This window comes from Gracilinanus agilis, chromosome 3, assembly GCF_016433145.1.
Source record: "Gracilinanus agilis isolate LMUSP501 chromosome 3, AgileGrace, whole genome shotgun sequence".
Classification (NCBI taxonomy): domain Eukaryota; kingdom Metazoa; phylum Chordata; class Mammalia; order Didelphimorphia; family Didelphidae; genus Gracilinanus; species Gracilinanus agilis.
In genome coordinates, this window is record NC_058132.1 from 548,818,836 (window position 1) to 548,831,183 (window position 12,348).

Sequence of the window (12,348 nt, forward strand, 5' to 3'; positions counted from 1 at the left end):
ATAACATCTCAAAAGGTGACAAATGAGTAATGCTATTGAGCTGGCACCTAAGATGGAATAATGCCAAAGGTAATGCATCTGGCCATTTCAAGTGTGATTCAACACAAATTTTAGCCACTAGGGTCTTCAAAGATCTATTAACTCTCTAAATCTGTCTGCTTGACTGAGGTCAATATACAGAATGTAGATGTTGCCGTACCCCTAGGGATTCGTACACGCTGGCTAACACACGATGTGTGAAGTGTGAACCACTGTCAGACGCAATATGTAGTGGGATAGAGAATCTTGGAATTAGCTCCTTCAGCAAAACCTTCACCACAAAAGCTGATGTATAGTGCCTAGCTAGAAAAGCTTCTGGCCACTGTTAATCGATCAATGATTACTAATGCATACCTGTAGCCCTGACCCCTTGGCATGGTTTACTCCCAAACTGGATTTTAGTCACAGTTTGATTGAACTTCATACAAATTGTGCACCTCTGACAAACTCTCATTGCAACTTCATATATCCCTTTTGTGTTCCAATACCTAAATAAACAGTCTGCCAGGCCCAGACTCCCATAATGCCCTTTTTGATTTAAAGCATTGCAAAAAGTAAAATACAGGAATCTAAGCAATATAAGTTTTCCATTTGCCCCCAGCCAAACTCCATTAGCTAAGTATGCACCATGTTTTTTCAAGCCCTTCACTTCCTTTGGGGAATAGGCATTTTTCACATCAACTTCATCCAGCAAAGACAAGTTCAGGACTGAAATTGGTCCATACCTTGCCTCAAATTTGGCTGTAATGTCCGCTCTTCTATTCCCTGATTCTACTGGCCCTTGTAGTTTACTATGGGCTTTGCAATGAATGACTGAGACTTAGGCTGGTATTTGGATGGTTTGCAATAGCTCGTTTATTAGACTACCATACTTAATTAGAAGTTATGAAACCTTGGGTTTCCAGGGCTTTTTATACTCTCGGTTCAACTGCTAGTTGGTATCTGCCAAGTGTCTCATGCCCTCTTCAACAACATTCCATCCACGGTAACTGACAGGTTTGCCCTAAACCAACATGGCAATGCTAAAATCCTATATTACATAATGTTAATGATTATATTATAATATTATGCTATAATAATATTAATAATATATTACTATTAATAATATAATATTACATAATGTTAATGATTATATTATAATATTATATTATATTATAATAATATTAATAATCAAATAGTATAAGAGAAAGGAATTTCTATCACTCCATTTAAATAAATTTATGATGGTGGTTGTTTTTAATCTATGAAGTCCAGGAAATTTGCAACAAACACTCTAAGAAATAATTTTTTTATTGACACAGAATTATCTTCAAGGTTCTCTCAATGGATTTTTAAAATTTAAGTTTTTTTTCTAAGAATAATCAGGTTTATAATACCAAAATGATGTATTTTCTTTTAAACATTTTAAAGAATAAAGAAATATGTTTTTGGATTGTGTGATTGACCATCCACTTTTCTCTGGGATACTTTGTCCTACCAGTGTTTTCTTTCTCTCTCCTAATTGTCTATTTGTCTGATTCTTGAGTCTTTACTAATCATTATCCATGTCCCTTCCCATATGTACAGGTGTACCATAGGACGAAGTGGCAGTGATGTTTTCCTCTACTTCTTCATATTCCTTGTCTCCTTCCTCCATACTGTCTTACTTAACTTGCTCCTCCCCCTCATCTTTATTCTCCTACACTTCTTCCTTCTTTTCTTCTTCCTCTCTCTATATCTCTCCCCTCCTTCTGCTCCTTTCCTCTTCTCTTTTTCCCTTCTCTCTCCCTCTCTCCCTCCCCATCATGTTCTCTAGTTGTTGCTGTCCTTCTCTGCCTCCTCTTCTTCCTCCTTCCTCTTATTTTCACCTCCAAAAGAGAATTCATTATATTTTCTCCAAACTTAACCATTTCTGTTTCTATCTAGGATGCCACCATCCTTCCAGGCACCTTAGTTCAAAGTCATTCTCAACTCTTCATTCTCACATAAGACATATCCAATCAAATGAAAAATCCTGTCATTTCTTCATAATATCTTTCATATTTGTCCCTTTGTTTTTTCCTCAAACAGCCACCACCTTATTTAAGCCTTCACCATTGCCTGGATTATCTAAATGATTTCCTAAATGGTTTCATTTTTAAGCTTTTCCTACATCCAATCCATCTTCCAAAGAGCTGCCAAATTGATTTTCCTAAAGTTCATATCTGACCATGTCAACTATATCTCAATAAAGGTCAGTAACTCTCTATTATTTCCAGGATACAATATAAATTACTCTCTTTAGGATTTTAAATTCTTCCTAACATGATTAATCCCTATGTTTCTAGTCTTACAAATTATTGCTTTCCACACGCTACAAAGTCTAGTCGTACTTGTCTATTTGTTTCATACAACATGTTGTCTTTCAACTCTAAACTTTTTTGTTTGGCCATCCACATTCTTAGAGTACTGTCCCATTTAGACTCCTAGAAATCCTTCAACATTTAGCTCAAACATTCTTTTTACCAGTATTTCCAGCCATTAATGCCTTTCCATGAAGTTTAGTTTCCATTTTCTTTCTATGTTATTTTTTGTGTGTAGGTCTACTTGTATACATATTGATTCTCTCAATAAGCTAGGTCCCTTAGAGAAGGAAATTTTAAAATATGTTTTTTGTTTCTCAAATGCTTAGAACAGTGTTTAGAACATAGCTTAGAACATTTATTGAAAGATTTATTGAAATCTTTCTTCTCTCTAACCTTCTCTCTTATCCAAAATCATTGCCCATAAAACTTAAACATTATTAATTCTACCCTCTCTTCAGTAAGCTATAATACCTCTTCATTGCCCTAGGAACTTGAAATCAAGGAAGTCAAGATACATAGATGAAGAGAAAGATCATTCCATTCCAAACATGGTGGACAGCCAATGAAAATGCATGCAGTAGGGAGATAGAATGTCTTGTTCAAAGAACAGTGGGGAAGCCAGTGTCATTCAATCACAAATTACAAGGTGAAAGAAGACTGGAAAGGTAGGAGGGGATTATATTGTGAAGGGCTTACTGTGCCAAACATATGATAATAGAACTAATTTGATAGTAGAACTAATAGGAGTTTTTTTAATAGGGAAGGGAGGAATAGAGTTGATATGCCCAGACCTTTGCTAGGTAGATCACTTTGACATCTGAGTGAAGGAAGGTATGAAGTGGAGAGGGACTTGAGAGAGGAAAAGCAACTAGCAAATATTTTAATTCTTCAGACATGAGGTGATAAGAGCCTGTACATCAGGAGTGGCAGTGACAAAGGAGAAAAGGGAGTGTATATGGTATATATTAAGAAGATAACATTGACTAGTTTCGAAAACATATTGTATTTGGGGTGGGGATGAGAAAAGGAGTAAAACCTACCTTATTTGCAAGCCTGGACAATGGGGAGAATGGTGTTACTATTGACAGCAATAATGAAGTTCAGAATGGGAAAAGGTTTGGGAGAAGATAATGAGTTCAGTTTTCTACATGTTCAGTTGAGGAAGGTTCTCATTTAAAAGGTGGTATTTGAGCTTAGCTTTGAGAAGAGCTAGAGATTCTAAGAAGGAGAGGAGAGAAAAGTGTCCCTCTTAACTCTGGGCAGGAAAAAAGGGTTAACATAAGCATTCTTCTGGGTTGGATGTTAGAAACTTTGACTTAAATCCTTTCTCTGGTGCCCTTCTGATTGGTGGGAGTCAAGATGGTAAAGTAGACTTAGCAATCCAGACAAACTCTCCCAATGTTTCCCTCAAAACAACTCTTACACCATAACAAATTTTGTAGTGACAGAATCAACAAAATATCAGGGTGATGCATTTTTTCATGCTTGGAGACAACTGAAGAGATGAGAGAGAGAGAGATCTGTGACACAGGGTTGAGTTGACCTGGAGTACACATGGAGGCTACATTAGCAGTGGACTTGGATGTGGAATCAAAGGCAGTTGTAGCTTCAAGAGATCTCAGGCCCAAAAGAGTGAAGGGATTGAATAACTTGTTAGAAAGATTACAGGAGGAATATCGAACTGATATTGTTTTCAGGATATAGAGCTATGTGACAATGTCAATGTGCATTTAAAATTCTAGGTAACAGGTCCAGGGTAGAGAATAGTACTTGTGATCATTCACAAGGTCCCTGGGGCCCTGGTGACAATTCAAGGGCCAAAAGGATTGATAGTATTTGAAGATACAGAGAAGCTGGGGCTTTTCCTAGGAAAATACCACCATGCAGACAAACAAAACAATAACCACATTTCTCCCCAAATCACTTCACTTTGAAATCACTGAAAAGTTACAAACATCCAGAAACTAGCTCTTAAAATTTCAACTCAAAATAATCCCTACTCCTCAGGAAGAGAGTCAAACTTTAATATAAAGTTCAAAATCAAGAAATTGGCTTCAAAAATGAACAAACCACAACAACAACAAAACTGACCATAAAAATCTACTCAGGTGACAGGGCAGATCAAGACCCAAACTCTTATAGAGACAAAAACTTAAAATATCTAAAAGCAAAACTTCAAAAAAATTCAAACATAAACATGAATCCAAAAAAGAATTTTTAGAATTAGGAGATGAGAAATAGAGGAAAGTTTGAGAAAAGTCATGAGAACAATGTAATAAGATTATGAAATGACAATGAACAATTTGTTAAAAGGGAAGAAAAAAGTACTGAAGAAAATAAAACTCTTAAAATGGCCAAATGGAAAAATAAGTACAAAAGTTCACTATATAAAATAATTGCTCAAAAATTAGAATTGGGCAAGTGGAATTTGTAATCTCTTTCAAGTGGTGATCATTCCATTATTTGCATGCCTATTTTCCTCTATTGTTCAAAAACATGAGGGCATTTTCCCTGGTAATTTCTTATAATATGGTGTCAAAGTTTGGTTTTTTGTTGTTGTTGTTTGGTTTTTTTTCAATTATGGCTTTCAGGCAGATCAGTCATTCTTGGTTGTCAATCCTAGATCTATTTTTGAGGTCAATTTTTTATTTCAGTGAAATATATCAGATTTTCTTCTATTTTTTTCCTTCTTTTGAATTTGTCTTATTGTTCCCTGCTATCTCAATGAGTCATTAGTTTCTATCTGTACAATTCTCATTTTTATGCAGTCATTTCTTTTTTGAGACTTACATTGCCTTTTTCATAGATTTTTTTCCAGAATAAGATGTTCAATAAATAGTGGGACTGTGTGGCCTGTAATAAGGGGATTTTCAGGATGTAATAAGGGAATCTGCAGGATGTGATGTGGGACTGAAGCTAGGGGTAATAGCTGGTAGGAATAGGAAATAAAGCAAGGCAAGGGACCCAAGCCTGGAGGTAATCAAGGGACTAGGCTATAGGTAGTAGCTGGTTGGAATAAAGGATAGGGACTGTGGATAAGGGTTTGTGAATCCCTAAGGCAATATAGTGAATGAAGAAGGTACAATGATTAAGGTTGGTACTAGGAGAAATAAGGGAATGTCTAAGTTTAGGAATGTAACACTGAGGTAACAAGGGTTGCAAGGGAGAGGATGAGTTACTCTAAGGCAGGCAATAGCAGTAGGGAAACACAGACTGGGACCCAGTTAGAGACAAACACTGAAGGGAAATAGACTGAGCCCTTCAAGTAAAAGGACACTTTTACAGAGCCAGGTTAGAGCCAGCCACGGCCAGCTTGAAACTGACTCGAGGCTTTAGTCAGTTTCACAGGAAGGGACTGGAAGGAAGTATTGAAGTTACACTTCCTTCAAAATGGATACCCTCAGCTTCCCTCAAACTCCAGAGAGTATGTTATTCTTCTCTCTCTTCTTCCCTCTCTAATTAATCTACTAATGAAGTAACCATAAGGTCTTGATCAAATACAAACGGGGTTTATTGTCTTCTAGGATAGATTGGCAGGGTAGAAGGATACAAGGAAGCCCTAACAGCCTCTTAGAGAAACTTCAGGTGGGGGAAGGGAAGCAGGAACGTGAGAATGAGAAAGGACCTGCCTTAACTCAGCTCTCAGATGTGTTTGTAAACAATGGGGTTAGGAAAGTTGGATACAAAGATTCAATATATAATTTGTTGCAAGGGTAAGCCCTATTTGATTATTTAAAATATCAAGTTTAAACTAACACTCCGAACTACCCTCCTTTCAAACCCTCACAGGAATTCAGGCAGGGAGAATGAAGGTTGGAATAGGGTACTATAGGGAGATTTAAAGGAATTAGCTAAATTAATATCTCAAAAGAAAAGCTGCAAAATATAGGCCAGGTTTCAATCTCAAGAAGGAGCTCAGATTGACCCTGATTCTCTCCACGAGTCCCAAGACCAACTGAACTTTCCCCAAGATTCTAAACTCCTTAACTGACAGAATGAATTCTGCAAAGCCTGCAAAACTGTTATGCCCTCCTCTCTGTAGAATTTTTCCAGAATAAGATGTTCAATAAATAGTGGGACTGTGTGGGCTCTAGGAGCAATGTTTACCTGGAAAGAGGAAGTTTGTGTGATGTTCAGTTCATCTTTACCTAAATGTGACCCCTCTCATAATTTCTGCCCTTGAGATACCAGGCTGGGGAAAGAATTGAGAAACAGGCAATCTTCTGGGCTCAGTCACTTCAGAACTACCTGTACATAAGCCCAAAGGTGATTTCAAATATAACTAGTATTCACATTTCTGGGACTGATCAACTCAATTTGGATTCTCATTTCATTCTTGAACTAGTAAAGAAAATCATTGGTTTTTCTACCAAAAGGAGTTTGAAAGTTTATATGGTTGAATATTTTATTCTTTATTTTAAATGTGCTTGTTGTTAATCAATTGTGGGGTGAAAGCTAATTCAGTTTTCAATTGCTTTTATTGGATGTATACAAATGCCACAGCCAGTTATTGTTTGAAACAAACAAAAAAACCTGCCATTTTTAACAGCAAATTCTGAATATGCTTGTTTTAATGAAATAATAGTTACTTTTATACTTTACCCTGACTGGTTGGGAAAAGATTCTCCTACATCAATTTCATAATTACTATGCTAAACAAAGTGAGCTGTTTGAGGAGGATCTAATGTGATTCTAATGCCAATCTTATGTCAATTCATAACCTGTAATTAGTGCCTCCTTGTATTTCTTATTTGAGAATGTGAAAGCTGAAGTCATTATTACCACACAACATTTTACATGTTACTAGTGTTTGTGAGAATACTGACATTTTTAATCTGAAATTAAGCACATAGTTATTGCTGACAGCTATTCAAGTTAAGTTGTTCTGGCCATCTTATTATAAGTATTATGAGGCTTCCAAAAACTGACTTCTTAAAAACATTAATATAAAGAAATCTTTTTTTAGCTTATATGTATTTGGCTTTTGCCTTTCATTGTCCTTTCAAAACGTATATGTAATCCAAGTTTGAAGAAAGGAAATGGGATGAAGCTGGCAACCTCATCATCCACAAAATGATCCTCTTATGGGTTGAATCCATTTCAACTTGGCTGAAGGCCAGCTAGTACATTTTTGGTGATGAATACAACTTATTATTACATTTTTAGCATCTGTGATTTTATAGCCTGTCACTAGAGGACACAGTATAATTTTTTTCACTAGAGAAAATAAAAGAGAAAAAGTTATAAATCTCTTTGGATGTTCTTTGAACTAAGGGGAAATTTTCCAAAGGAATAAAAAATGCTTTAACCGTGGAATGAAAAAGGAAATACAATTCTCTATCTATAATCTGTAAAAAATAAAAGAAACCTGAATGTGGACAATGAAATGTTTTTAGGCTCATATCAAATCCTATGATTTGACTCACCTTTTCAAATATCACTCACTCTTGAATTCTTGGAGAAAATTCAATCTTCAAACTCCCACTACAAATCTGTCAATCTAACCTTTAAAAAGTTTGTGAGTTTATATTCCAGATTTAACTCACAAAATAAAAAAGCACTGTTGTCTGAATATAATGACAGACCTAAATGTGAAATCTAAATTAAAATCTACCTGAAATGATTCAATGTGTCCACAACTCAGTTAGTTGATAGGATGCATGATTTTTTTTTCCATTTCATTTTGTTTGTTTTGTTTTTGCTGTTTCCATCTGTTGCTAAAATTAGGGATTAGTCAAGCACTATCAGTGGATATATTAAGTGACTAACATATTAGCAGTATTTTTTCCATTATTGACACTTTATGTTGAACCATGTTTAAGGTAATGTGTCACTTAACTTGAAGATCTTTAATAATAAACATTAACAGATTTCAAAGAAATGCATTTTACCAGAAATCTGGGAATATTGTAACAAGTTAATGAATAATATTTCTATAATATCTATTTTTCAGTAAACACCAGGTAAAATCTTATTTTTAATAGCATAAATAAAGATTTTATTTAGAGGGCATGATGAGGGAGAGAAGAATGAATTGTACCTTTTGCTTTTTTTACAACCTTCAGCAATCCCCTCACTATGGCAAGATTATCAGCTACACAAAGTACTGATTTCAGTACCAGATAGCGATGAATATGTCAGGAAAAGGGGGATCAAGTCATTTGTAAGGATGGGATTTGTGCAACAGGGGTGGGACCAAAGGAACCAGAGAAGGCAGTTGCTGACAGTTGCTGACAGTTGAGACTAGAGAGGAGTCTGGGAATTTCTCTGAGAAGGAGGAAGAAGATAGGTCTTTAGGTGGAGGACTGGAAAGAGGGTGGAGGAGGACAACCCAGCTCTAATCCAGTCCTGAAGGCTTCCTAAGGATCTTTCTTTTGGGAATTGAAACCCTGATTCCCTGATCAACGCCATTCCATTGCATCTCACCCATCAAGACTTCAACCATCAAGTCTGCTAAGTTTGGACTCCATTTTTGGAGCAATTTCTTAGACTCCTTCATCAGTTACCCAACTTTGCTGAGAGACCCCCTTTTAGTAAAAACTTGAAATTATAGAAAAGGATAGGAAAAGAGAAATAGAAATAAAAGGAGAAGGTGTGGGGAGAAGCTTAGAAGTTGGAACCATTAGGATTCCCTCCTAAGTGATGGACCCAAAAGAAATAGAGAAGAGGGCACCCCAAATCCCTTTGCCCTTCACCCCTTTCCCCAATCCATGATTTGAGAAAAATAAAAAGCCATTCAACAGTCAGAGGGTATTCCAGAATGCGTGAGAGACAATGAGGGAGAGGAGAACCACAACGTGGTCTGGCTGCCTCCATCTTGAAGCCAGACCACCCACTGTTAAACTGAGTGACCTTGGGGGAAGTTTGAGTGAACCCCATCCTTATTCAGGATTGGATTGGGGTACCACATACCTCCTTTTGTAGGGAAACCTTGCCCCTGACTCCTCTGGGGCGGCACAACCATCCAGATCACCCAGTTTCGGGGTGACACCCCCTCAAAGTCTCTCAGTATATATTTGGTGAGGGGAGAGCTGGAAGAGGGCCTCACCACATAGACTTTCTCTATCTCCCTTCTTTGAAACATCCATTACTGGCCCTTTTCATTGTTACACTTTCAAGAAGGAAATTATATGTTCTTCTGATATGTGTGTGTACACATGCACAAAAATGTAATATATATTATGTATATGCACATATATGTATATATGACATACATACATACATATATACATACATTATTCAATCATGTCTTAATCTTCAAGACTGCATTGGGGACAAAGATACTAGAGTGGTTTGCAATTTCATTCTCCTGGATTAAAGCAGAGGTTAAACTTGAATAGGATCACACTAAATGGCAAAGGTTATAATTGAATTCTGATCTTCCCAAATTCAGGCCCAGTGTTTTATCTACTGAGTCACCTACCATCATATATATGTGTAGTTTATTCAGAGTTTATGTTCAAAAAATTGAACTGCATATTGTATATTTTTGTTTGGAAACATTTTATATGTGTGGCAGTAATTGTAAAACAATCAGATAACCAGAACTAAATAATCTGAATTTATATTTGTGTATTCTTAGGTTCTTGCCTTTTTATTTAGATTTATTTTTGAAGTTGAATTATTTTCTATTCATATCAACAAAAATAAATAAAACGAATTGTATTTTTTTCTTTTTAAATATGACCAGTGCTATATAGTATATGCAAATATACAGTAAAAAGTTGTCAGTTACCCTGTGATTTTAAGCCAGTCTAAATCATTCAGGCCAAAAATTAGCTTCTCTTTTCATTTAAATGATATTGGACATTTTAGAGTAAGGTTTTTTAACCTTTGCTATGCATGTTTTCAACTCATTTGTCATTTTCTGAAACCTTTGGTCTCCTTCTCAGAATTATATGTAAATTTTTAAATGCATAAAATAAAATACATTGTATTAAAGGGAAACAATTATATTGAAATAGAGTTATTAAAATATTTTAAATTTAAGTTCATGGACCTCAGATAAGCATGCACTAGTCCACAGTATTTCCAACATCCTGAATAATTATTAGTTTTATTTTTCAAGTTCATTTTTAGTTATGATCCAAAGAACCAAGTTTCTTTCTTCTTATAAAAATAACTGAAACAATAGCACATCATAGGTAAATTTCTTCATCTACTCTCAAAAAAGAAGGGATGCTTAACAAATTATTTTTAAGCAAGTTTTAGTCATTGTTTAAATCCACTTGATATTTTTTAATGTACACTAATATGACTTCTTATTTAATTCTATGCTAGATTATGTCACAATAGGCAAAAACAAAATGCAGAAATGAGGAAATTATCCAAATAAGGACATTATGCCAGTATAAGTAATTTTATATCAAACTACCAAAGGGTTGTTTTATAGAGTTAGATCAGTGATTTCCAAAGTGGGCACCACTATCCCCAGTAGGGGCTACAGCGATGCAGGGGGGCGGTGATGGCAACAGGTGCATTTGGGGGCAGTGATTAACTGTAAGGGGGCGGTGATAGTATGTGACAGGGAATGTTAAGTAATTTTTTTTTCTGAAAAGGGGGCAGTAGGCCAAAAAAGTTTGGGGACCACTGAGTTAGACAAATAATAACAAAATTACTCTGCAAGAATATAAGGTCCAAAATTACATAGGAAACTGCAAAGAATAAGGAAATGTGAGGATTTGCGTAATAAGTAAATTTCAAGGGATGCTACAAAGCAATAATCACCAAAACTATTTGTTACATGTTGTAAAACAAAAGTGTTAATCAGAGGAATGGATTTGGTATTAGAAATAAACTTTATAGCACAGTATTTGATAAACCCAAATCAAGAAAACTAATGTAAAGAAAACTAGTCAACAAGAAAACTGTTGGAAAATTAGTGTAATGCAAAAGATGCAAGAGAGGCTTTTGCTCTTGCAGGGGGCCAACTGAAAACTTTTGGCAGTTAGAAGCCTTAGAATTATGATAGGAGTCAGTTAGTCCCTGAGGCTTGACCAGAGTATAAGGACTAACTAGAGCTCTGCTTGGCTTTCAGTTTTGCTTTTGGCCTGTGCTTTGTCTCTAGACAATTTGAACCTAACTAATTTCTCTGGTTCTCTCCCTGACCTTCTCCATATTATTTCCCTGTTTTCCCTGCCTGTTTTCCTGGGGTTCTGGGAGGCAGGGTGGCGTTTGAGTTTTTAGTGAATAGACTTTGTGGGTTTAGTTTTCCCCAATAGGCAAGTAGGACATCCTTGAATTCAAACTATCCCATTAGTATACCCTCTACTTTAAAGTAGCCAAATCTTCCCTGGTTGAGAGAAGCAGGTCCTCTCTCAGTCTAACCCATTCCTGTGACCCTCCCCCATCTTGAGTTTAGCCCTAGCAGCTGTCAGAAACCCCAAACCCCAACCCTGAACATTAATAAATCCCTTCGTTACCTAATCAAACCCTCTGGAGAATCATTGTGTAGAAGATTTAGGCAAGGGTTTAAGGAGAAGGAATTATTCTCTTTTATTTCCTGAGGGAAACTGGAGGCATCCATCTTGGGAGGAAGTAGTTACCCAATGCTTCCTCCTGAATCCCTTCAGTTTCATTGACAGGGAGGAACCTTATGATTCCTCCTTTGAGGACTTGAGAGACTGACAAGAAAGCTCTCAAGTCAGATTTCAATCATTTCTGTCTGGCCCTATTCCTTGTGTCTGTAGAAGTACCTTTCCTACCTGGAAAGTTTCAGCCTATTACCCCCAGTATCCTCTGTCTCTACCTTGGGTGTCTAGTCTGTGTTAACTGCCTCTCCTGAATACCTCACCCTGTACCCTTACCATCCTAATACTGCCTTGTCCATTCCTCTCTACACTCAGCCATCCCTTTCATTCTTCTCCTATTACCTCAATCACCTTTTACCCCTCCATCACTCAGCAAGGGAAGGAGAGCACCTCCCAACTTTAGTGAACCCCTTTTATCCATAACATTAGACAATGGAAATTGAGCAGATATTATA